Source organism: Somniosus microcephalus, chromosome 7 (assembly GCF_052327205.1).
Source record: "Somniosus microcephalus isolate GS21.2 chromosome 7, FLI_Smic_1.0, whole genome shotgun sequence".
Taxonomy (NCBI): Eukaryota; Metazoa; Chordata; class Chondrichthyes; order Squaliformes; family Somniosidae; genus Somniosus; species Somniosus microcephalus.
In genome coordinates, this window is record NC_140993.1 from 249,909,705 (window position 1) to 249,934,994 (window position 25,290).

A 25,290-nucleotide genomic window follows, 5' to 3' on the forward strand; every position below is an offset into this window, starting at 1 on the left:
GTGAGATAGGCGTCTCAACCCCTGCACAGCCGCAGGAGCAGCAGACTGTTGACGAGCCCTCACAGACTCTCAACCCCAGAGGACGCCCGCCAAAGGTGTCGAGATAGGAGCAGCAGCAAAGTGAGCAAGGGGCCTCCACATCTGCTGAAGCCACAGGGGAGGCACCACGTAGGAGCACGCGTAAGAGAAAAATTCTGCACAAATAGTCACAAGGGTAGCCACTTGGATGAAATGTGTTTATTGTAAAAATGCCATCAGTTGGTTCTTGTACATAAAAATTCTGATGGCAACTGTTGCAGTTGTGGCGTGTGTCATTTTGCGAATGGGACTTTCACACTGAGGGCTTAGGATTACTTGCAACTGTCAGTATGCTGGTCAAATAGCTAGGAATCAGCAAGTCGTTGGCCATTGTTGATGCTCACCAAGAAGCTGCGAGGCAAAAGTGCTTGATCGGCTAGGCTAGGCAAATCTGGCCAAGATGAGTGCGTTCCTTGCATCCCGGGCAGCAATGTTCTCGCGTAATGCTGCCGCTGGTTGATGGGCCTCTGCAGGATATGTGTTTTCGCACTCCTCCTCCATCTCCATCATCTGCGGAGGGTATGTGAGGAGCCACTTGGTCCTCGGGAATCTGCAAGCCATGACACTGTGCCATGTTGTGAAGTGCACAGCAACCACGACGATTCTGGAGACCCTGGCTGCTGAGTACTGCAGGGCTCCACCGGATCTATCCAGGCATCTGAAGCGCATCTTCAGCAAACCGATGGTTTGCTCGATTATGGCTCTGGTGGACCTGTGGCTGGAGTTGTAGCTCTCTTCAGCTTCGTTAGATGGGCTCCTCAACGGCGTCATTAGCCACGTCCTCGGGATAGCCCTTGTCTCCAAGTAGCCATCCGTTAAGTTGGTCTGGCAGACTGAATAGCGGAGGCACACTAGACTGGCACAGTATGAAGGAGTCATGGCAACTGCCAGGGTACTTGGCACAAACATGCAAAATTTCCTTCTTGTGGTCACACACCAGCTGAACGTTAAGGGAGTGGAAGCCCTTGTGGTTGACAAAAATACCTGGATTGCGATGGGGTGCCTTAAGGGCCACGTGTGCAGTCAACAATGCCCTGTACCCTTGGAAAGCCTGCCAGATTAGCTAATCCAACCACTCACACCATGACACTTGCTCGATCCTTGGTGAAATGGATGCGATTGTGCGCAATGGCAAAGAGGGCATCGGTTACCTGCGTGATGCAAATGTGTGCGGCCGCCTGGGAGATGCTGCTGCTGATCCCTGGAATGAGCCTGAGGCAAAAAAGTTGAGTGCGGTGGTGACTTTGACGGCCACTGGTAAGGCTTGTTCACCTGGTCCTCTGGGCTGCAGGTATTGTTGCAGCATTGCGCAGATGTCACCCACTACCTCTCGCGAAAGTCGGAGCCACCTTTGGCACTGCTGCTCAGTCATGTTGAGGTAGGTGACCCTGTGTCTGTAAGACCCTCTTTGGGGGGTATCTCCTGCGCCGACAGGCTTCCAAGCGCTGGCCCCTTCTGGCCTGTGCAGCTTCAGGTGGGTGAGCAGCAGCCTGGCGCTCCTGTTGCTGCTGCTGCTGTTGTTCCTGGTTCTGCTGGTGCCGCGGCTGGTGCTCGAGCTCATCTAATGCCGAGAAGGGAAGGAAATAAATGGCTCCCATGCTTCTGGTATATGCCTCAGTTGAGGAAGCGCTCAGTGAGGGTGGCGAGAGGGGTTTCCCAGGAGGTCACACTGGAGATGGGTGTCAGACTCCAAACTTCCACAGCTGTGGTTATGCCTTCTAAAAATTCCCCCAGACCTGAGACAACAAAGTCCTGCCACCTGCCAATGATAGCTGATCAAATCTCTTTAATGGTTGACCTGCAGCTGATAGTCAGCAATCCAATAGTGCTCCCGCCAGGCTTCACCATCGTGTTTCCCACCAGGCATGTTTCACGTGGGAAAAGGGTTAAATTCACAAGGGCCTTTCAAGAGGCTATTTAGTGCTTGTTAAGGGCCTTAACGACCTATCCCGCCTGTTGGAGGCAGGACGGAGTCGGGACCATTAGACACGACTGAGTTAAAGTTGCTCGGAGTTGGGAACCAGGCGGGGGTGTCCCGCCCGCCAGTTTTCACGATTTTAACCCCCCCACACGCCTCCACGGCCCATTGAAAATCCAGCCCTTGGTATCTACCGATCTCTCCCACCGATTTGAAAGCTTCGTTCAGCCCCATAGTAGTAGCCAGCTGCACTGATCTGGCCTGCTTTGGCTGGCTCGGTGGTGACCGTGGAGTTTCTGTAACATAGTCCCCGGAACCTTAGCACCAAAGGAGAAGGAGGGACATGCTGCCCTCATCATCATGGGAACCAGCTGATTTTTTTGTCCTTTAGGCATTAACGTTGCTCGGATGGCCGTTTTTCTTCGGCAGCAAGACGGCCTGGAAGTTGGGCAGGACCCTGCTGTGGTGTATGTAAGAGATGTACTACTTTCTCTGGCTGCTGTATACGTAATACCGGTGGTGACCACCGGTATATAAGTACTGTGTAGTGATATTGTATTTAGTATAGTCCTGACCTCCAACTAGTAAAGACCTGTTGAACTTTATTCTTGTAGTCTGTGTCAGTAATTAATCTTAATACAACTGGAACACACAGACTTAACAGTGGCGACGAGTCCGATTCTTACCCTGCGGCAGTTTATATCCACGGCGGCTTCGTCCACAGAACGGGCATCAAAGAGAGGCATCCACCCTCATCACCCTGCTGGAAGACACGTCGCGCGGCAGGCATCGAGAACCCGGAGTGCAGAAGACATCCTGAACTCGAAGCCTCCATCAGCGGTAGTCAGCTATCTTCTTTCTACCTCGGTGGTGGGTAAGCCGGTCAGCGACGCGAGCAGAAAGTCGGCCGCGTTGGCTGTACAGACGGGGGGAGGAAGACGGAGGAATAAGGGCGGTGAGATCGATCGCGACCGGAGATAAGGGCCGGGCCGCATTCGGGCCGAAAGGCGCAGCGCGGGGACATCGATCGCGGCTGGTGATAAGGGCCGGGCCGCTTTCGGGCCAAAAAGACGCAGCGTCTGGGGCGACTGAAGGCACAAGAGCCGCGGTGAAGGCGAACGCAGCCGGTGCTAATAATCGGGCTGCAAGAAGGGCTGCGAGGCGCGACATCGGGGAAGCGCGAATGCCCGAGGGAGCCGCGGTGAAGCGGAGACAGCGTCGGGGGAGTTACTAACCGCTGGGAAAGGGGAGCAGCAGCGGCACGCCAAACGCCATTGCAGCCAGTGGGTGAAGACCGCCAAGCGCGGGAAAACCGCCATTTTGTAGGTGGAGGACGAAGACAAGAGCGGGAAGCCGCCATCTTGGGATAAAATAAATTGCAACGATGCCTAAACATGGAAACATTGATACCTTTGATGGCGACATCGAAGATTGGGCCATGTATGTAGAACGCATACAAAATTATTGTAAAGCAAATAAAATCCCAGATGCAGAGAAAGCACTAACGTTATTGAACTTAATGGGTGCGAAGACATACGGACAATTGAAACACCTTTTATCACCAGATGAACCGGCGGATAAGACGTTCGAGGAGATTGTTACTGTCCTGAAAAATCATCTAAACCCCACGCCGCTGATGCTAGCGGAACGATTTAAATTTTACAGCAGAAGGCAGCTGAAGGATGAAAGCAATGCTGAATATTTAATGGAATTGCGTAAGCTAGCAAAGTTCTGTCAGTTTGGAACGGGACTAACAGACGCGCTAAGAGATAAATTTGTGTGTGGATTATTAAAAGAAGATACACAAAAGCGACTGCTCGAGGAGAATGAGCTGACGCTTGAGAAAGCGGTCACTATGGCAGCAGCACACGAAGCCGCAGCAAGAGGCACGGCAGTAATGCAGCTACGGTCACCGGAACACAGTACAAATAAATTGGGTTTGAGTACTGTAAAATGTTATCATTGTGGAAAGACAACACACGATCAGAACCAGTGTTGGTTTAAAAACCAAGAATGCAGAACGTGTGGCAGGCTTGGCCACATAGCTAAAGTATGCCGGTCAGGAAAGAAGACGAGCAACAAAAAGTCACCGCAAGGAAAATACATAAAGGTGCATAAGGTGACAAAGACCAGTTCGAATGAACAGAAGTCAGATTCAGACGCTAGCAGTAATGAACTGGGTAGCTTAAGAGTACACAACGTTGGTAAGGATGCAGATCTCCAGACAATTTGGGTCACTCTTCAGATAGCAGGAGTCCAAGTAAAGATGGAATTGGACACTGGATCGGCATTGACGGTCATGAATAAGAAAGATTACAAAAGGTTATTCCAACATATTCCCCTACGGGATACGGAGATTGTATTGAAAACATACACGGGGCAAAGAGTGTACCCCATCGGAAAGATAGAGGTAAAAGTGGTCCACAAGGGCGAAGAAAGCCAAGTAATGGACTTATATGTGCTACCTGAAGGAGGTCCACCACTACTGGGACGGGAGTGGATTAGGAAAATGAATATGGACTGGCACTCCTTAAAAGCACTAACGGTAGATTCCAGGGAAACAGATCTCAAACCTAAACGATTGTCCAAAATATTGGATGATGCTAAAGAGGTGTTCCAGCAAGGACTGGGAACACTGAAAGGAATTACGGCAAACATCAAGATTGATGAACATGCACAACCAAAATTTTTCAAAGCCAGACCGGTACCCTATGCAATACGACCTACTGTAGAAGCGGAACTGGAAGCGCTAGAACGTTCAGGTGTACTGTCTAAGGTAGATTGGAGTGAGTGGGCTACGCCCATTGTTCCCGTTATGAAACGTCCTTCGAGCAACAAGCCAGGAGAACCAGGGAAGGTTCGCATCTGTGGAGATTTCAAGATCACCGTTAATCCGGTGCTTCACACGGTGCAGTATCCGCTTCCGCGGATTGAGGATATTTTTGCTTCGTTGTCTGGCGGGAAACACTTCACCAAGATAGACCTGGCGCAGGCGTACTTGCAGATGGAGGTTGATGAAGAGTCACACCAGTACCTCACGATCAACACGCATAGAGGTTTGTACCGGTATAATAGGCTGGTTTTTGGAGTGGCATCGGCTCTGGCAATTTGGCAGAGGGCCATGGAGCAGGTATTACAGGGAATTCCAGGCACACAATGTTACCTGGACGATATTCTGATTACAGGTGATGGTGATGAAGAACACCTCACAAACTTGGAACTGGTGCTCAACAGACTGAAAGAGTATGGACTTAGAGTTAATCGGCAGAAATGTGAGTTCTAGCGGATCTCGTACTGTGGTCATGTCATTGACCGGGAGGGGCTTCATAAGTCTCCTGACAAGATAGAGGCAGTTGTAAAGGCTCCCGCTCCGGATAATGTCTCTCAGTTGAGGTCGTTTCTGGGATTGATTAACTATTACCATAAGTTTCTACCGAATCTATCCACGGTACTGCACCCGCTGAACGCTCTTTTACAGAAGGGGGTACCATGGGAATGGAGCGAAAACTGTAAGAAGGCATTTCGCAAAAGCAAAGAATTGATCACCTCAGAGGAAGTGTTGGCTCACTTCAACCCAACACTGCCTATTCGGTTGGCTTGTGATGCTTCTCCATATGGTATTGGGGCAGTACTCTCACACAAGTTGCCAAATGGCACAGAAAGGCCAGTCGCATTTGCATCCAGATCATTGACCTCCGCTGAGCGCAACTATGCGCAGATCGATAGGGAGGCTCTCAGCCTTGTATGGGGAGTGAAGAAGTTTAATCATTACCTGCAGGGCCAAAAATTCACACTTCTGACAGACCATCAGCCGTTGGTATCCATTTTTAACTCTAAGAAGGGTGTTTCGGTGATGACAGCACAGCGACTCCAGAGATGGTCCCTTTTCCTAGGGGCACATCAATATCAAATAGAATTCAAAGGTACAAAGCAGCATGGCAATGCTGATGGGCTGTCGCGCCTGCCACTACCTGAAGCAGAAGAGACGACGAAAGTTGACCCTGTTGAGTTATTTCATTCGACCATCATCGAGTGTTTACCAGTCACCAATGCAAGTATTGAAAGAGAAACCAGGAACGACCCGACACTGTCCCGAGTTTACGAGGTGACAGTGAAGGGATGGCCAACACATGGTGATCCTCTGTTACCGGCATTCTCGGCAAGGCGAGACCAGCTGTCCGTCTGCCATGGTACCTTGATGTACGGGACAAGAGTGATTATTCCTCCCAAGTTATGGGAAAGAGTTCTAAAGGAACTGCATGAAGGTCATCTGGGGGGAGTTAAGATGAAAAGTCTTGCTAGGGCTTATGTATGGTGGCCGGGCATTGACCAACAGATAGAGGAGTTGACAAAAAGCTGCGCTGGGTGCCAAAAAGTGCAAAATGCACCTCCGATCGCACCGCTACACCCATGGGAATGGCCTTCAGCCCCATGGCAACGCGTACATATTGACTTTGCTGGTCCATTCATGGACTCCATGTTCCTAATTGCGGTGGACGCACATTCCAAATGGCCAGAAGTGATCAAGATGAATACCACTACTTCAGAAAAGACAATTGCGGTGTTAAGAACAATATTCGCAAGGAACGGATTGCCAGAACAGATATGTTCGGACAACGGACCACAGTTCATGTCGGAAGAATTCCAAAAATTCTTAAAGAAGAATGGGGTGAAACATTATACCTCTGCCCCATATCATCCGGCGACAAACGGGTTGGCCGAGAGATTTGTCCAAACATTCAAAAAGGCAATAAAGGCCATGAACGATGATCAGATTCCATTACAACACAAGGTGGACAATTTCCTAATGGCATATCGAAACGCCGCTCATGCAGTGACTAACCAAAGTCCTGCCATGATGTTTTATAACAGGAGGTTGCGGTCCAGGTTGGACTTGTTAAAACCAAATGTGCGGAGGGAAGTGGAAAACAAACAGTTCCGGCATATTAATAACAAGTCCACTCGAAGTTTCAACGTAGGACAACCAGTGTTGGCAAGGGGCTATGGAAACGAAAAATGGCAGTCCGGAACAATTCGGGCCAGACAAGGACCTCTGATGTACACAGTAGATATTGGTAACAATGTGATAAGGCGTCATGTGGATCAACTGGTAGAATCAAGAGCAAGGGTCGAACCCATGGTTGCGACAGAGACAACTGTGGAAGACGTTAATGAACCTGAAGCATCTACCTCGGCAGGGACTGTACCTGATGATGACGTCCAATACATAGGAAACCAACAAGAAGAGTCACCTCAGCAACAAGAATCAGAGACCACTGAAAGGCGTTATCCAAACCGAATCAGAAGGCCTCCTGAGAGACTGAACCTTTGAACTGTTTATACCTGAAGTTATATATGTATATATGTTATGATGTTATGTTAAATGGGGATATGACTGTTAAGCTAAAAAGGGAGGATTGTGGTGTATGTAACCTGTTCCACCTTAAGAGATGTACTACTTTCTCTGGCTGCTGTATACATAATACCGGTGGTGACCACCGGTATATAAGTACTGTGTAGTGATATTGTATTTAGTATAGTCCTGACCTCCAACTAGTAAAGACCTGTTGAACTTTATTCTTGTAGTCTGTGTCAGTAATTAATCTTAATACAACTGGAACACACAGACTTAACACCTGCCCTGGCCTTTGGTAACCCCTCCTAGTATATCCAGCTCTCTTGTTGCGCATGGCGAGCTGCAGGTGGCACGGGGGTGATCCTACTCGTCTTGTTGCGGGCCAGCTCCAGGATCTTGGCGGTCAAGTACACTGACCGGCCAGGTAGAGGGGGGCTCCGGCCCCAGCATGGTCGGCATAGTGACCCTTGCGCAGTTGCCGGTGAATGGGGCCGATAGGAAATTGAGATGGCTCTGGATGAATGGGTCTTAGATTGGCACGTCCTTTCCTTTCCCTCCAGTTTTACCGCGACCAGACATCCTCCTAAAACTCTCAATAACTCTACAGTTTCTACCTGCGGCACGTGGCGTTTCTCAGAGGGTGACACAACACGTCACCCTTTGAGAACCCCTGACTTCCCCAACCCACGTTGCCCCAGCAGCCAATCACCATAAAAAATCCTGACTTACTTGAGTGGAATCGCGAGCTGGGGAGCATTTGCGTTAAAAATAGTGTCTCGCAAGACTTGGCATTACCGCTGTCTACTTACCTGGCTGACTGCAGCTGGAACAATACTCAGGAAGTTCAACATCATCCAGGACAAAGCAGTCTGCTTGATCTAAACCTCCATCTACCAGCTTAAACATCCATTTCCTCCACCAGCTTAAACATCCATTTCCTCCACCAGCTTAAACATCCATTTCCTCCACCACTGACGGATTGTGGCTGCAGTGTCTACAGGATTCATTGCAGAAAGTCACCAAGGCTTCTTTGGCAGCTCCTCATAAACTCGCAACCTGCGCCACATGGAGGGTCAAGGAACACCAGCACCTCCAAGTTCCCATCCAAGTCACACACCATCCTGACTTGAACATAATCACTGTTCCTTCATTGTCGCTGGATGTAAATCCTGGCACTCCCTACCTAAGCATTATGGGAGCACCTTCACTACGTGGACTGCAGTGGTTCAAGAAGAAGGCCCATCACCACTGCCTTGAGGGCAACTAAGAATAGGCAATAAAATGTCAGCCTTGCCAGCGATGTTCACATCCCGAGAATGAATTCTTTAAAAAAAAATTGTGTGTCAGCTCATTTGCAGTTCTATTAGATGATCGCCAGCACAATCCCATGTAAAACAGGAGTAATGTGCTGAGTACTTGGAAATTAAATAAGCCTTTAAAAAGCTAAGTCTGCCTTAAGTTCACAGCAGGTGGAGGGATCAGCAGGTAAGTAGGGAAGTGTTCTTACCCACTTTTCAAGAATGTCTTCCACTGGAGGATCTGTTCTAGACAGCCAAAGAAGGAATAAGGGCATTCCAAGGAGAAACAAAAGAAAAGCTCACAACTTCAGTGAGTCTTAGCTCTAAACAGTCCTCAGAAATTGAAGAGAGAGAGAGAGGGTGCTGGGTCTACATGGGAGGAAGCCTCACAAAAAGTCTTATGACATGTGGAGGGAGGTGGCAATGACACTTAGTGCTAATTCTTACCCCCAGAACTGCAGACCAGTGTCACATGAGGTTCAATGGCTTTACCACGACAGGCAAGGTTAACATGTTGACCACGTTCCCTTCTCTTCCTTTGGGTACCAGCACACTCTTCACCCTCTAAAATTAAGAGCTGTACAACTAATCTTCACACAGCACTTTGGTTAAATGGGCACAGACTGGGGATCTTACAGTATGTGTAGCCATTATCCCTAACAGGTGAATCTGTGCTCCAAGGCCAATACATCCTTCCTGAGGTGCAGTGCCCAGAATTGAATGCAGTACTCTAAGTGGGGTCTAACCAGAGCTTTATATAACTAACATAACTTCCACCCCTTTGTATTCCAGACCCCTTGAGATAAAGGCCAACATTGTATTAGCCTTTTAAATTATTTTTTGTACCTGTCCATTAGCTTTTAGTGATTTCTGTACTTGGGCCCCTAAATCTCTGCTCCTCCACAGTCCTAGCTTCTCACCATTTAGAAAATACTCTGATCTATCTTTCTCGGGTCCAAAGTTGGTGACCTCACACTTCCTACATTGAACTCCATCTGCCACAGTTTTGCCTACTCACTTTAATCTATCAATATCCCTTTGCAACTTTCTGCTCCTATCTACAGTATTTACTGTGCCACCAGACTTGGTGTCATCAGCAAACTTGGATATACGGCTTTCTATTCCTTCATCTAGGTCATTTATAAATATAATAGTGAAAAGCTGAAGCTCCAGTCCCTGGGGGACACTTCTACCTCCTAACTAATTCCCTAATCAGGTCACTAGGTTGCCTCCAATTCCATGCACTCTCATTTTTATTAACAGTCTCTTCTGTGGAGCCTTATTGAATGCCTTATGAAAGTCCATATAACTAACATCCGTGTATATTCCCTTATCTACCACGTTAGTTACCTCCTCAAAAAATTCAACTAGATTCATTAGACACGACTTGCCCTTTACAAATCCATGCTAGATCTCTCTGATCAGTTCCTATTTGTCTAAGTGCTCAGTCATTCTGTCCCTAATAACAGATTCTAATAACTTCCCCACAACAGACATTCATTCTCTAGTTTATCTGTCTTACCCTTCTTAAAAAATGGAGTGACATTGACAATTTTCCAATCCAAGGGAACAATTTCTGAATCAAGAGAGTTGTGGAAGATCATGATTAGAACATCTACAATCTCCTCACCTACTTTTAATACACTGGGGTGGAGATTTGTCTATCTTTAGTCTCATTATTTTCTCCATTACTATTTTTTGCTTACATTAAATCTAGTAAATTCCTCCCCTTGATTTATTTTTAGTTTTCCGCATAACTCTGGTACTTTATCCCTATCCTCTACTGTGAAGACCGATACAAAGTAAGTATTTATCAAGTCTGCCATTTCCTGATATTTCAACAACTTGCATTTATATAGTGCCTTTAACATAGCAAAATGTCTGTAGGTGCTTCACAAGAGCGTTATTAATCAAAATTTGACACCGAATCATAGGAGATATTGGGACTGATGACCAAAAGCATAGTCAAAGAGGTAGGTTTTAAGGAGCGTCTTAAATGAGGGAGAGGTGGAGAGGTTTAAGGAGGGAATTTCAGAGCTCAGGACCTAGGCATCTGAAAGCACGGCCACCAATGGTGGAGCAATTAAAATCGGGGATGAGAAAGATGCTAGAATTGGAGAAGTGCAGAGATCTTGGAGGGTTGTAGGGCTGGAGGAGGTTACAGAGATAGGGAGCAAAGTTCCCTCTAATTTCTTTTTGTATTGAGCGGGCCACAAACTCCTTTGAGCGTGACCTTTTTGTCCATGGGCAAATGTTTACAACAACAACAACAATCTTTACAACAACATCTTAAGTGCATATATACAGTAATGCCATATTGCCACCCCACCATCTTAAATCACGAGACAATCAGACAAACTCTTAAAAATCAGTGAGCCTTTAGTCAGTGGTAGCATTCCCCCCTCTCTGAGTTAGAAGGTGAGGGGTTCAAGCCCCACTAAAGACATCCCGGCGAGTGGAGACTGGAATATGGTCTCTGGGTTGACATCCAACGGGGTACTCGCGTCCAGATTGAGTGACCACTGGTGCAGTGGTAGTATTCCTGCCTCTGAGTCAGAAGGATTGCCCCCAGGCCCCACTCCAGACAACTCTGGTGAGTGTAGCAGTGGAACTCTGAATACTGGGTTGACCTCCAGCAGGGGTACTTGAGTCCGATGTGTGTGAGTGCCCCTCTACATCGTAAAAGGGTTGGTGGGGTTCTTTAGTGTTGGTTGCAGTGCAGCCCACCTAGGAAAAGGTACTCTGAAGATTAAAAACCCATGAAGAAGGCGATAAGAAACCACCTGAGCTACTCTTCCCTAGTAAGTGGCTGAACAATCTCATGTGTGTGACTTCAGTTAGGACCTGCTCTAAGGCAGAACACAATGGACAGACTCACAATTAGAATTTTTTTAATTAATTCTAAAATCCTGAAAACAGTTAAGATAAAGATTAAAATAAAAATGTATGTCTTTACAGTCTGTTAAGCATGACCTGGGCGGAATGCACAAGGGAAAATCTGGCAGAGAGGATTGCATGCTCCTTACAGAATCAATTGGCTTTTTTTATTTATTTCAATGAAAGGAAATGTAGCCAGGTTCTGTTACTGGCATACAATCCTCCCCACCAGATTTCCCTTCTGCTCTCTGCTCAAATGGTGCTTAAAGCTCAGGTGGGAAAGATGAAAATCTTCTCCAATATGTCAGTATTGTAAAATGGTCACATTTAAACCAATAAGCTTTTTATTAGCGTGTTATTCTATAATCGATTTCACTTTCTGATACGTTAGCATGCAATCCATTTTTGTTTATATAACTTAAAAAAAACACTTCCCAGTATTCATTACTCATTTTCATTGAAGTTATTTTGTCCTATAAAATCACATGTAAATGTCTGATATTGTAGCCCATATACACGGTGCAAAATAATCACCCTGTTCTCACTTTTGTAAATGTCGCTCTGTTAATTGTTCATCAAAATGTGTCTTAACCCCTGTGTTTATTATTGGCATCTTTGGCAAAAAAGGTCCATTTTAAATAATTTCATTCATTTTATGGTAACTATTAAAACATATTTTAGTCCACTTTTGTTCACGGTACTTATCGTCAAAATTATAGATTTTGTACTACAGTGTACTTACATGAATTTCTCTTAATGGGTATGCCCGAGCTAAGTGTGTAGGAAGAAGCTGTACAGTTAGGAGGGATGCACTGTATGTAGGTAAATTTTCAAACTACATTACCCTAAACAACCACAGACTCCTTGATCTGCATTACTTTTTTGTAATGCACCATTGTGTCCCAGAAAGTGTTATCTATGAAGTAATTTGTTTGATCTCTGTCGCTAAAGTGTGTGACTAGGAAAGTCTGGACCTTGTATTTTAATAATTGCATTGATTTAAATACTATCGTTTCAAAATACAATTTAACGACTTACAGTTGAAGAAAGGGACAAATGTCACCTTCAATAAATCTTTCTAAACATTGACTTGGTGGAACGATTTAAGTTAAAGTCACATATTCTGGGCATTCTTTAAAAGACATACCTAATACCTAACGATATGAAGTAGCTTTTAAATGTCGTATGCTCATACCATAGGGACGACTGTCCTTCCTACTCTGTTACAAATAAACCACAAGGCAGTTCTGAGTCGTAGCTGTGCATAGAGCTTATCCCCGTGTTGGTGTCGGTATCGTTCACATTGGAAAGGGAGGGAGAATCGGAGCGGCACCCACATTGATTCTTGACACTCTTTCACGGCAAACTACACTTGGCCAAATCCTTAAAAATCCCAGTGACAGGAGCTTCACTCTCCGCATCCTCTGGAAAGTGCAGTGACTTAAGTTGTTCAACTAAGTGATCACATTCGTCTGCCTTTTTACTCAGTAATAATTCCTTATGTTTCACTTTCTCCTGAACGTCCATTAAGTGTTTGCGGAGTTAAACATACAACAACAAAAAAATAAACTCTATTGCTCAAATAAGAAAGTGAATAAAGTGGTTAAACTCCCCAATCCTAAGAAGACAGTGAGGTTATCTATCCCCAGCCTTGGCGATGAGTTGGGATCAGTGTTGGAAGTTGCTTCTTTTTCTGCTGCAGTTCCCTCCGTCTCTCACAGACTCCGAGGTACAAACGGGGGCACAAACCTTTTCCTCTCTCCAGCAACATAAATAACCCTGATAAACTCTTTCAAAAAAGGGGACAACACCTGGCAAAATTTAACTGGGACATTCAACATCACTTTCCTGTATTTTTTCTGGCTTTAAACTTTAATCTTTAAAATTATTTTTCTCATTGATGTGCCTCAATTATTCCGAGACTCGAAGTTAGCAGAACAAAAGTAAGGCTTTTATTAACTCAGAACATAACACATAAAATAGAGAGATGTCTACCTTCAGGAGGCTGATGCCGGACTGAAGTTAGATTACAAAGGAGCCAGGTATGGGCGGAGCCCTGCACACAACCAGTTCCAGCACATTCCAATACATAATACATGAGGACTGGGGGAAGGGAAAAGACACAGAAAGCAGGCAGTTAGAAGACACAGAAAACAGGCAGTGATGAATGGAATATATTTCATCACATTCACCCCTTCTATAGATTTAGTCTGTTCGGGGGTTTGATAGTCCTCTGCGACCGACGTGGCTGTTGTGGTGCCGCGGGTGTCGGCTGGGTGTCCCCGGTAGCCTCCTGGGTCTCTGCCGGGGGTGCCGCCGGGGTTGTTGAAGGGGTAGTTGGTGGGGGTGCCGTTGGTCGATGTTCTTCCGGGGGTGATGAAAGAATAGTGGGTGGGTAAGGGTTGCTGTGATCGTCGGCGCTGCTATTGCCGTGGTTGTTGTTGATGCCGGCTGGGGCGACGTCTTTTATGGACACGGTGTCCTCCCTTCCGTCGGCGTGCCGGACATATGCGTATTGGGGGTTGGCATGGAGTAGGTGTACTGGCTCCACGAGAGGGTCCGTCTTGTGGCCCCTCACATGCCTTCGCACGAGTACCGGACCTGGGGTGGAGAGCCATGACGGCATGGATACGCCTGAGGTGGATTTCCGAGGAAAGACAAACATTCGTTCATGAGGCGTGGCATTAGTGGCCGTACACAATAGCGACCGTATCGAATGGAGCACATCCGAGAGGACTTCCTGCCAGCGGGAGATAGGGAGGCCCTTGGTCCTTAGAGCTAGAGTGACTGCTTTCCACACTGTCCCGTTCTCTCGCTCCACCTGGCCGTTACCCCGGGGGTTGTAGCTGGTGGTACGGCTCGTGGCGATCCCCTTGGACAGCATGTACTGGCGTAGCTCTTCACTCATGAAGGACGCCCCCCTATCCGTGTGGATATAGCTCGGCATACCGAACAGGCAGAACAGGCTGTTGAGGCATTTAATGACCGTGGCGCTGGTCATGTCTGGGCAGGGGAAGGCGAATGGGAAACGGGAGTATTCGTCCACAATGTTCAGGAAGTAAACATTGCGGTCGACGGACGGGAGGGGGCCCTTGAAATCTAAGCTGAGCCGCTCGAAGGGCCGTGTAGCTTTGATTAAGTGGGCTCTATCTGGGCGGTAGAACCGAGGCTTGCACTCAGCGCAAGTGCGGCAGTTCCTGGTCAGAGACCGAACTTCCTCAATCGAGTAGGGTAAGTTACGGGACTTTATGAAGTGGAACAGCCGCGTGACCCCTGGGTGGCAGAGGTTGTTGTGGAGGGTCTGTAGCCGATCCTCGGTGGCGCTGGCACACATCCCTCGTGAGAGGGCGTCAGGGGATTCGTTAAGGGCCCCTGGCCGGTAAATGATGTCGTACTCGAAAGTGGAGAGCTCGATCCGCCACCTAAGAATCTTATCATTTTTAATCTTCCCCCTCTGTTTATTGTTGAACATAAACGCTACCGATCGCTGGTCGGTAAGTAGGGTGAAGCGTTTGCCGGCTAGGTAGTGGCGCCAGTGGCGCACTGCCTCCACGATGGCTTGGGCCTCCTTTTCCACGGAGGAGTGTCTGATCTCGGGGCCTTGGAGGGTCCTCGAGAAGAAAGCTACGGGCCGCCCCGCCTGGTTGAGGGTGGCTGCCAAGGCGAAGTCGGACGCATCACTTTCCACTTGAAATGGAGTGTTCTCGTCCACTGCCTGTAGCGTGGCCCGCTCAATATCCTGCTTAATGCTTTTGAAGGCGGCGTGGGCCTCAGCAGAGAGCGGAAAAGAGGATGCTTTCAAGAGGGGGCGGGCTTTGTCGGAGTAGTTGGGGACCCATTGGGAATAGTAAGAAAATAACCCCAGGCACCTTTTCAGGGCTTTGGGAGTGTTGGGCAGGGGCAGCTCCCGTAGGGGGCGCAATCGGTCGGGGTCTGGTCCGATTTCCCCATTCTCCACCACGCTGCCCAGTATGCAGAGGCGCGTGGTGTTGAAAACGCACTTGTCCTCGTTATAGGTGAGGTTGAGTTTTTGTGCGGTTTTCAGGAACCTCTCGAGGTTCGAGTCGTGATCCTGCTGGTTGTGACCGCAGATGGTGACGTTGTCGAGGTAGGGGAAGGTTGCCTGCAAGTGGTGGTCATCGACCATGCGATCCATCTCCCTCTGAAAGACCGAGACCCCGTTCGTCACCCCAAAGGGGACTCTGAGGAATTGGTAGAGGCGTCCGTTCGCCTCGAAGGCGGTGTACGGGCGGTCCTCTGGTCTGATAGGGAGCTGGTGGTACGCTGACTTGAGGTCGATGGTGGAGAACACCCGGTATTGGGCGATTTGGTTCACCATTTCTGATATGCGGGGTAGCGGGTAGGCGTCTAGTAGGGTGTACCTGTTGATCGTTTGACTATAGTCGATCACCATCCGTTTCTTCTCGCTACCCCTTACCACTACCACTTGGGCGCGCCACGGGCTGTTGCTGTGTTCAATAATGCGCTCTTTCAGGAGCCTGTCTACCTCGGTCGCGATAAACCGCCTGTCCTCCCAGCTGTACCTCCTGCTTTTGGTCGCTATTGGCCGGCAGTTAGGGGTAAGGTTCGCGAATAGCGAAGGCGGCTTTACCTTCAGGGTAGCCAGACCGCACACTGTGAGGGGCGGCTGGGACCCACCGTACTTGAGCGTGATGCTTTGGTGGTTGCACTGGAAATCCAAACCCAAGATCACGCTCGCACATAGATTCTTCATGATTAATACTTTAAAATTATCATACACAGTTCCGTTAACGCACAATTGTACCGTGCAGTAACCCAGAATGGTCGATGTCTGGGTTTTATCGGCCATAGAGATGGTACCCTGAGCAGGGACCACCTTTAGGGAGAGTTGTTGTGCCAGTTCAGGGTGGATAAAACTCTCCGTGCTTCCACTGTCAATTAAGCATTTAACCCGGCACCCGTTTACCTCGATGTCCACCATTGATTTGGATAGCGGATGCGGCCTGGTCTGGTCCACTGTGACCGATGCCACTGTAGGGCCCTGATCGAGACAAGATGGCATCCACGCTGTCTGCTCATAAGATGGCGGACCCCACGAGGTCGGGCAAGATGGCGTCCAAGATGGCCGCTCCCACGGCGCACACGCGGCGGTGGCGGGTTTTCCGGCGGTTGGTTTTCCGGCGGGGTTCCCTCTGCACACCTTCCCGAAGTGCCCCTTCTTACCGCACTTAAAGCAGGTGGTGCCTTTCGCCGGGCACAGGTTTCTGGTGTGCTTTGGCTGCCCGCAGAAGTAGCAGTTGGGTCCTTGACGCGTCGCGGCTGTCGTAGGGCTTCTGGGGGGAGAGCTGGGCCCCGCCGGTGTCGGGCTGCCGGGCGGGGAAGATGCCTTCCAAGATGGCGGCGCCCTCGGCGCACACGTGGCGGCGTGGGCGGCGCGGGCTGAAGAGTAGGCGTCCGAGTTTCTCTGGGCCATCTCCAGGGACCGCGCGGTGTCCGCAGCCTGTTTCAGGTCCAACCCCGTTTTTTCCAGCAGTCTTTGCCGGATGTGAGTGGAGCTGAGGCCTGTGATAAAGGCATCGCGAACAAGCTCGTCGGTGTACACTGCGGCTTTTACATCTCGGCACTTACAGTCCTTGCCAAGCTTTTTCAGGATGCTTAGGAACTCCTCCACCGATTCCCCAGGTCGCTGTGCGCGAGTAGCGAGTAGATGCCTAGCATACACCTCATTCGTAGGCTGCTGGTAATGCGCCTTTAAGGTGTTGCAGGCGGCCAGGTACGTATCGGCGTCTTGGATGAGGGGGTAAACCCGGTGGCTTACCCAATTCCGTAGCATTCCGAGTCTCATCTTCGCAGTGTCCGTAGCGTCTTTGACGGCTGCGGAATTGTCCAGGAAGAATTCCATACAGTCAAACCAGTGTCCGAAGCGTGCTGATGCGTCCGGAGCATGTTGATCCAAATCCAAACGTTCGGGTTTCAGGAGTTGATCCATAGTGTTGAAAATTGAGTTAATAAAATTGATGTGCCTCAATTATTCCGAGACTCGAAGTTAGCAGAACAAAAGTAAGGCTTTTATTAACTCAGAACATAACACGTAAAATAGAGAGATGTCTACCTTCAGGAGGCTGATGCCGGACTGAAGTTAGATTACAAAGGAGCCAGGTATGGGCGGAGCCCTGCACACAACCAGTTCCAGCACATTCCAATACATAATACATGAGGACTGGGGGAAGGGAAAAGACACAGAAAGCAGGCAGTTAGAAGACACAGAAAACAGGCAGTGATGAATGGAATATATTTCATCACACTCATATTTTTGTTTCACCGTATGCCTAAAAATGGTTTGTTTTAGCCTCCTTCCAGCGGCCATTGTATACCTGTGTTGTTTCAAAGTGCGGCCACCGCTCAGTTCCCGGAAACGGACTATGGCCCAGAAATTCAGAGGGCTGCGCCACCCGTTAGCGCCTTAAGAGGGCGCTAAATGGGTCGGAAGCCACTGGCCAGGCCTCCCGCTAAATTTAGCGGGACACTAATGGCAGCGCTGGCCGTTAGCGCTGCGCCGCTACCGATGACGTCATCGGTGTGCGCAGCGCCCCGCTGCCGCCCTGATCGCGATATTTAGGTGCGCCCCCTGCTTTAACGCCGGACGCGATTTGCGACCGGTTCAAGGGGGCCTACCTGTGGCGGTAGAGGCGCTAATTAAAGGAGAGGTGCGGGGCGGCCATTTTTTTTGCTGGCTGCCTGCCAGCACCTTTCCGCGCTGCCGTCCCCGGCCTCCTGAGCACCCCCCCCCCCCCCTCCTCAGTGCCGGGCTCTTTTGCCGGCACTCACGATCCTCGATCGCGCTGCACAAGGCCGCTCCCCTTTAAGAAGGGGAGGAAGGCCTGCAGTACCGCAGCGCGCCGTGCCGCAGCGTGTGGCGCTGCAGTGCATTGCGCAGCGATATTCAGCTGCAGCGCCCCAAGAGGGTTGCGGGGCGCCTCCAGTAGCGCTGCGCTTCCCTCTGGGGCGCGCAAACTGAATTTCCGGCGGGCGGCCGTGACTGCTTCCGGGGCGCTACTTTTAGCGCCCCAAACGGGGCGCCACTGAATTTCTAGGCCTATGTGTCTCCACGGAAAAAAGTACTGACAGAATCCTGAGACAACGCTTGCCGGGTTCCAGAGCTCTGTATTTTAGCAAATGCCATTCCAATTCGGATCGGCTCTGGCTCTGAGGTCACAAACGACTCTCTGTGAGGGTTCCCAGGCCATTATGTATTGGGCCCCTCCCTCTGCTCCAGCTCACTGTGCGGCCTTTGAATTTAACTGCGCGGGATCTTACAGAACAGTGCGTGTCCGTGCATCTGCGCACCTTACAGGGAACAGTGATAGGGAGGTGCAAGGCCATGGAAGGATTTGAAAACAAGGATGAGAATTTTAAAATCGAGGCGTTGCTTAACCGGGAGTCAATGTAGGTCAGCGAGCACAGGGGTGATGGGTGAATGGGACTTGGTGCAAGTTAGGATACGGGCAGCAAAGTTTTGGAAAAGCTTAAGTTCATGGCAGGTGGAAGATGGGACGCCAGCCAGGAGTGCATTGGAATAGTCATCTGGAGGTAACAAAGGCATGGATACGGGTTTCAGCAGCGGATGAGCTGAGGCAGGAGCGGAGTCAGGTTATTAGATAAGATAGATCTAGTAATCACTCAAGAACAAAACATCTGTCTTGATGCTGGGTAAAAGTGAACTGGTTTGAAACTCCCTTTCAAAAGGGAATTGGACATATACTTGAAAAGGCAAAATCAGCAGGGGAGTGGGACTAATTGGATAGCTCTTTCAAAGAGCCGGCACAGGCACAATGTGCCGAATGACCACCTTCTGTGCTGTATGGTTCTATGGTGCCTGGGCATGATTCAGGCTTTATCTGGCAGTAGGGGTGCAACAAGTCATGTTATTTCACCCTCCTTTATGACATCATAGTAACTTTAAGCCTTAAAGGGAAGGGAGCAACTTTTACTTGATTTTTTTTAACAGAAGAAAAATAAGCAGGTCCGCTCTCCAGAGGTGTATGGACTATTTGAAAATGGACCAATATGATTTTGGTGCCATCTGACCAATAACATCACTGCAGGTGCCCCCCCCCCTCACCCCACCTCGTCAAGAGAAGGGTACCACCAATAAAACGTTCTCATAGATGATCTATTTCAACTAAAAGCTCAGAAGAGTGAACTGGATTACAATTTTGTTCTCATCTATAATACAATTTACGTCCGGTGGTGCAAACTGGTGGCGGAAGGCCCAGAGGTATGTGGAAGTCTTTAGTAAAACCCGTAGGGGTGACACTGAGTTGCCCCAGGGAACAGAAAACATTAAGCCAAGTGCCCTAGGGCACCACAAATATGATTAATAAACAATAATTAGCTATGGACAATACAACAACATTACACAAATAATAATTAATTCATAACGCGACTGTGAGTGTCGATTATCCCCTCTATACCCTGCGATGCTCACCGGTTGCGGAAAGCCCAGAGGTGTGTGGAAGATATGAACTATGGAATAACACAAGTTTTTCTCCTTAATTAATGACTCCCCCACCCCTAGGAAAGTCGCACCCTCAAAAATGTAACATTTCAAGGCCGCCCCTTCCACGATGCTAACAGAGCAGCTGGCAAAAAGCATGCAATTTCCCCACGTTTAACAAGTATTTAACAAAACAAGAATGGCCTGAACTGCACAACAGTAAGAGGACCTTGCCGTGGGTCTTCCCCTGGCCAACTGGCAAGGTGGCCATCCACAGGTGCAGGTTGGACGCGGCCCATGGGGGAAGGGTCGCACCGGCTGCCTGCCTCCCTTGCGTGGGCCTGGAGAAGGAGCACTCGGTCTCCGCCAGCATGCTTGAGGCCTTCCGCCAACCGGTGGGGACTGGAGCGTGCGGCAAACTCCGACAATGATTCATTTTACAAGTTCCCACATTACAACAGTGACCACACTCCAAAAGTACTTCATTGGCTGTAAAGCGCTTTGAGACATCCGGTGGTCGTGAAAGGCGCTATATAAATGCAAGTCTTTCTTTGAGATTTAAAAAAAAAATCTTTATTAGCTGTAGCCCTCTGAATAAAAAAGCAGGGGAGCTCTTTGGTTAGGTTTTGAGACATGGGGCCAACACGAGTTCAAATCCCACCATGGCTGCTGGGGAATTTAAATTCAGTTAATTAAATAAAAATCTGGAATAAAAAGCTAGTATCAGTAATGGTGACCAAGAACTACCGGATTGTCATAAAAACCCATCTGGTTCACTAATGTCCCTTAAGGAAGGAAATCTTCCGTCCTTACCCGGTCTGGCCTATTTGTGACTCCAGGCCCACAGCAATGTGGTTGACTCTTAACTGTCCTCTGAAATAGCGGTTCACCACCACCTTCTCAAGGGCAATTAGGAATGGGCAATAAATGCTGGCTGTCATAAATCGCAACTTCTACAAGGAAGTACTACTGAACGGCCAGCTGAGGGCGCTGCCCGAGGAGTATAAATACTAGGGCGTGGGCCCAGCTTGGCCAGAGACAGTCTGGAAACAGGAAGCTAGTGACTACTAACTAGACCTCCATGTTTTGTTACAAGTCGATTAGGCTTGCTTTATGTACAACCAAGTGAGTAGTGAGTCTTTATTACGTCACTGGCCTTGCCAGCGACGCCCACATTCCATGAACAAATTTTTTAAAAAGTGACTCCTTATAGTGATAGACTTCAAGAGGACATAGACAGACTGGTGGAATGGGTGGACACGTGGCAGACGAAGTTTAACGCAGAAAAGTGCGAGTGATACCTTTTGGTAGGAAGAACGAGGAAAGACAATATAAACTAAAGGGTATAATTCTAAAGGGGGTACAGAAACAGAGAGACCTGCACAAATCGCTGAAGGTGGCAGGGCAGGTTGAGAAAGCGGTTAAAAAAACATACAGGATCCTGGGCTTCATAAATAGAGGCATAGAGTACAAAAGCAAGGAAGTTATGATGAACCTGTATAAAACACTGGTTTTTCCTCAATTCTGGGCACCGCACTTTAGGAAGGATGTGAAGGCCGTGGAGAGGGTGCAGAAAAGATTTACAAGAATGGTTCCAGGGATGAGGGACTTCAGTTACATGGTTAGACTGGAGAAGCTGGGGTTGTTCTCCTTAGAGCAGAGAAGGTTGAGAGGAGATTTGACAGATGTGTTCAAAATCATGAGGGATCTAGACAGAGTAGATAGAGAGAAACTGTTCCCATTGACGGAAGGGTCGAGAATCAGAGGACACAGATTTAAGGTGATTGGCAGAAGAACCAAAGGCGACATGAGGAAAAACTTTTTTTACGCAGCGAGTGGTTATGATCTGGAATGCACTGTCTGAAAGGGTAGTGGAGGCAGATCGCGGCTTTCAAAAGGGAATTGGATAAGTACCTGAAGGAACACCCGGTGCGGAGGGGAGCGGCCAGGTCGGGGGACCTCCTCGTAGGACTGCTCCTGGGCCTGGCCAAAAGTGGCCATTAACTGGTCTAGGCAACTGGCGGTCGAGGGGGTCATTTGGCCCGACTGCCTGCCTCTCTTCACGGCCACGTTCAAGCCCGGGTGGCCCTGGAGATGGAGCACGCGGTGTATGCCGGCACGCTCGAGGCCTTCCGCAACCGGTGGCTACCGCAGGGACTGGAGTGCTTCATCACCCCCGAAACCAAATTTTAATTTAATTTGTTAAATTTCATTTGATGTATTTTTGTCAAGTTAGTTTTTTGTTTATTGCTCGCACCAAAAGAGCAGTACCTGAAGGAAAAACATTTTCAGGGCTACGGGGAAAGGGTGGGGGAGTGGGACTAGCTGAAGTACTCTTGTAGAGAGCTGGCACGGGCTCGACGGACCGAATGGCCTCCTTCTGTGCTGTAACCATTCTATGATTCCTTGTCATAGAATCATAGAATGGTTACAGCACAAAAGGAGGGGTTTTTATTAAGAAAAGGTTTAAGAAAAATATACCAAGACTATAGTACTTATATAATTGACTGTTACATAGTTATGTTGGGACTACATTTTACAAGTGTACTAACACTCAAATCAAGTGTAGCAGCACTACGATGCTGGGAAAGTAGTGCGCAGGCGCTGCACAGTGCACTTGGAAATATCACCCCGCACCATGCGGCAGGCAGCCATTACAACTCAAATAAAACAGTAGTTTATTTATTACAAACTACCGAGTCCAGAGGCGTCTTTACAAAGCACTATGAGCGCTAGAAGACATAACATGGTGGCAGCGGTATAAGTGAGTAAAACTTACGCAAATAAAAACGATATCAGATTGAAGAAAGAAATTTAAAAGTAAACTGTGCAGCGTTTTAACCACGAATCGTACGGGCAGCTAAAATGGCGGCGTCCAATGCACTGACCGCGAATATGCTCCCCACCATGAACTGGGAAGCCGACGATATCGTGGAAGCTTTCCGGAAATTTAAGCAAAAATGCGAGCTTACATTTAAAAGTTTCCTGAAAGGCTCCACCTATGAGGAAAAAATCAGCTACATTCTACTGTGGGCGGGAGAAAAAGGCTTAGATCTCTATAACAGCTGGAGTTTACCCGAAGAGGATAAAACGAACCCTACGGAGATTTATGAAAAGTTCAGTAACCATCTCGAGCCTAAATCAAACCATCGCATACACAGGTATGAATTCCAAAGCTTAAGACAGGAACCTGGTGAAACGGCTGACAATTTCCTGACGAGATTAAAAAACGAAGCCAGCAAATGCAAGTTTACGGAACTAGAAGAAAGGCTGGTAGACCAACTAATATGGGGATCAGCACATACAGAAGTGCAAAAAGAACTAATAGGAAAAGAAAAGCTCAGAATATCAGAAGCCATAGATACAGCGAAGGCTCACGAAGCCACAAAACAACAGATGAAAACGCTGAAACTCATACGGCTGACGTGCGGACAACTCCCGAACCGGATCACAGAGTAGATGCAGTGCGCGAAAAGCACAGCACACAAAAACAAGTATATGACAGCGGGAAGAATACGTGTAGAAAATGCGGAAGACAACACGACTACACAGACAGAAGAAAATGCCCAGCGTATGGAACAAGCTGCAACACGTGTGGTAAAGCAAACCACTGGCAAAAGATGTGCAGAGCTAAAAGAGAGGGGCTACACACCAAAAGCAGAGGTGGACAGCAGAACCAACAAAAAAAAACAAAATCCATACCACGGGTGAACAAGATGACGAAGACTGCGGGTACGACAAAGCTCTGAACATTGAAACCATAAAGGTTCTCTTACACGAAACGTCCAGAGCGGAAAGCACCCCAAAGAAAGAATGGCACACTATCATCCAGATTAAAAAGAGGATCGAAGGACAGCCCACAACCGTCAATCTAAAAGTAAAGTTGGACACAGGAGCTCAGAGCAACATCCTTCCACTGAGGCTATACCAGAGGATCTTCCCTGAAAACTTGGGCGAAGATAGATACCCGAAAAGAGGATGTTTAAAAGCAAACAACGTCACGCTGACAGCGTATGGGGGGAGTGAGATCAGACAACTCGGAACAACCTACATAGCAGACTACGACTCAAAATTTCCTTTTGTCAGAAGGATAAACGACATGAGAGCCACAACAATCACAAAAATTGCAAAAAACTTATTTGCAGAACAGGGCATCCCAGAGAAGGTCATCTGCGACAATGGGACACAATTCACCTCCAGCGAATTCAGAGCACTGGCTGGAAAATACGGATTTAAAATAATTACCTCATCCCCACATTACCCAAGGGGACGCGGATTTATTGAAAGACAGATCCAAACAGTCAAAAGAGCTCTCATTAAAAACAAGGAGATGGGAGAAGACCAAGACCTCGCCCTTTTGGCAATCAGATCAACACTTTTAAGAGCAGACTCGAAATCACCAGCAGAACTACTAAACAGTAGAAAATACCAAAACAACTCTACCAGCAAAGATATATCCTCCCCAGGACCAAGAGGACGTTCAGCAGAAGCTGATGGAAACACAAGCTACGGGGAGCACACACTATAACAAACATGCAAAACCACTACCGGAGCTGCTAAATGGGCAATCGGTGCATATACAAGATCCGTTGTTGAGAACATGGAGTCCAGCCAAGGTTATGGAAAAGCTGATACTCCAAGATCTTACTTGGTAGAGACAGAACCTGGAAACCAATACAGGCGAAACAGGATCCATATCAGACCGTCACCTGAAGCTGTCAAACAGCGGACAACATTAACAGCAGTTACGGTACCAGACACGGAAAACAATATAACGCCAGAAACAAACACCTCAAATACAACAACTGCAAACATGCACTCTCCAGAGCCAAACACGACAGCACCGGCAACAAGAAATGAACACACCAAAACACCGCAGAAAGGAATAGTTACAGCCATGTCCACAAGATGGAGGAGTAACATACAACCACCTGAGCGGTATCGCGAATAATTATAAAGACAATTATAATTCGCACAGAACAGTAAAACAACATGGACAAATATCTGTATATAAATTGAGCAAAGAAAGCTCACGTTCTGTATTTTGTTAACGTTATTCAACTGGAAACATTGTAAAATAGAAAAAGTGATGTAATTAGTTTTGTTGGGAAAGAGGGATGTTACAGTTATGTTGGGACTACATTGTACAAGTGTACTAACACTCAAATCAAGTGTAGTAGCACTACGATGCTGGGAAAGTAGTGCGCAGGCGCCGCACAATGCACTTGGAAATATCACCCCGCACCATGCGGCAGGCAGCCATTACAACTCAAATAAAACAGTA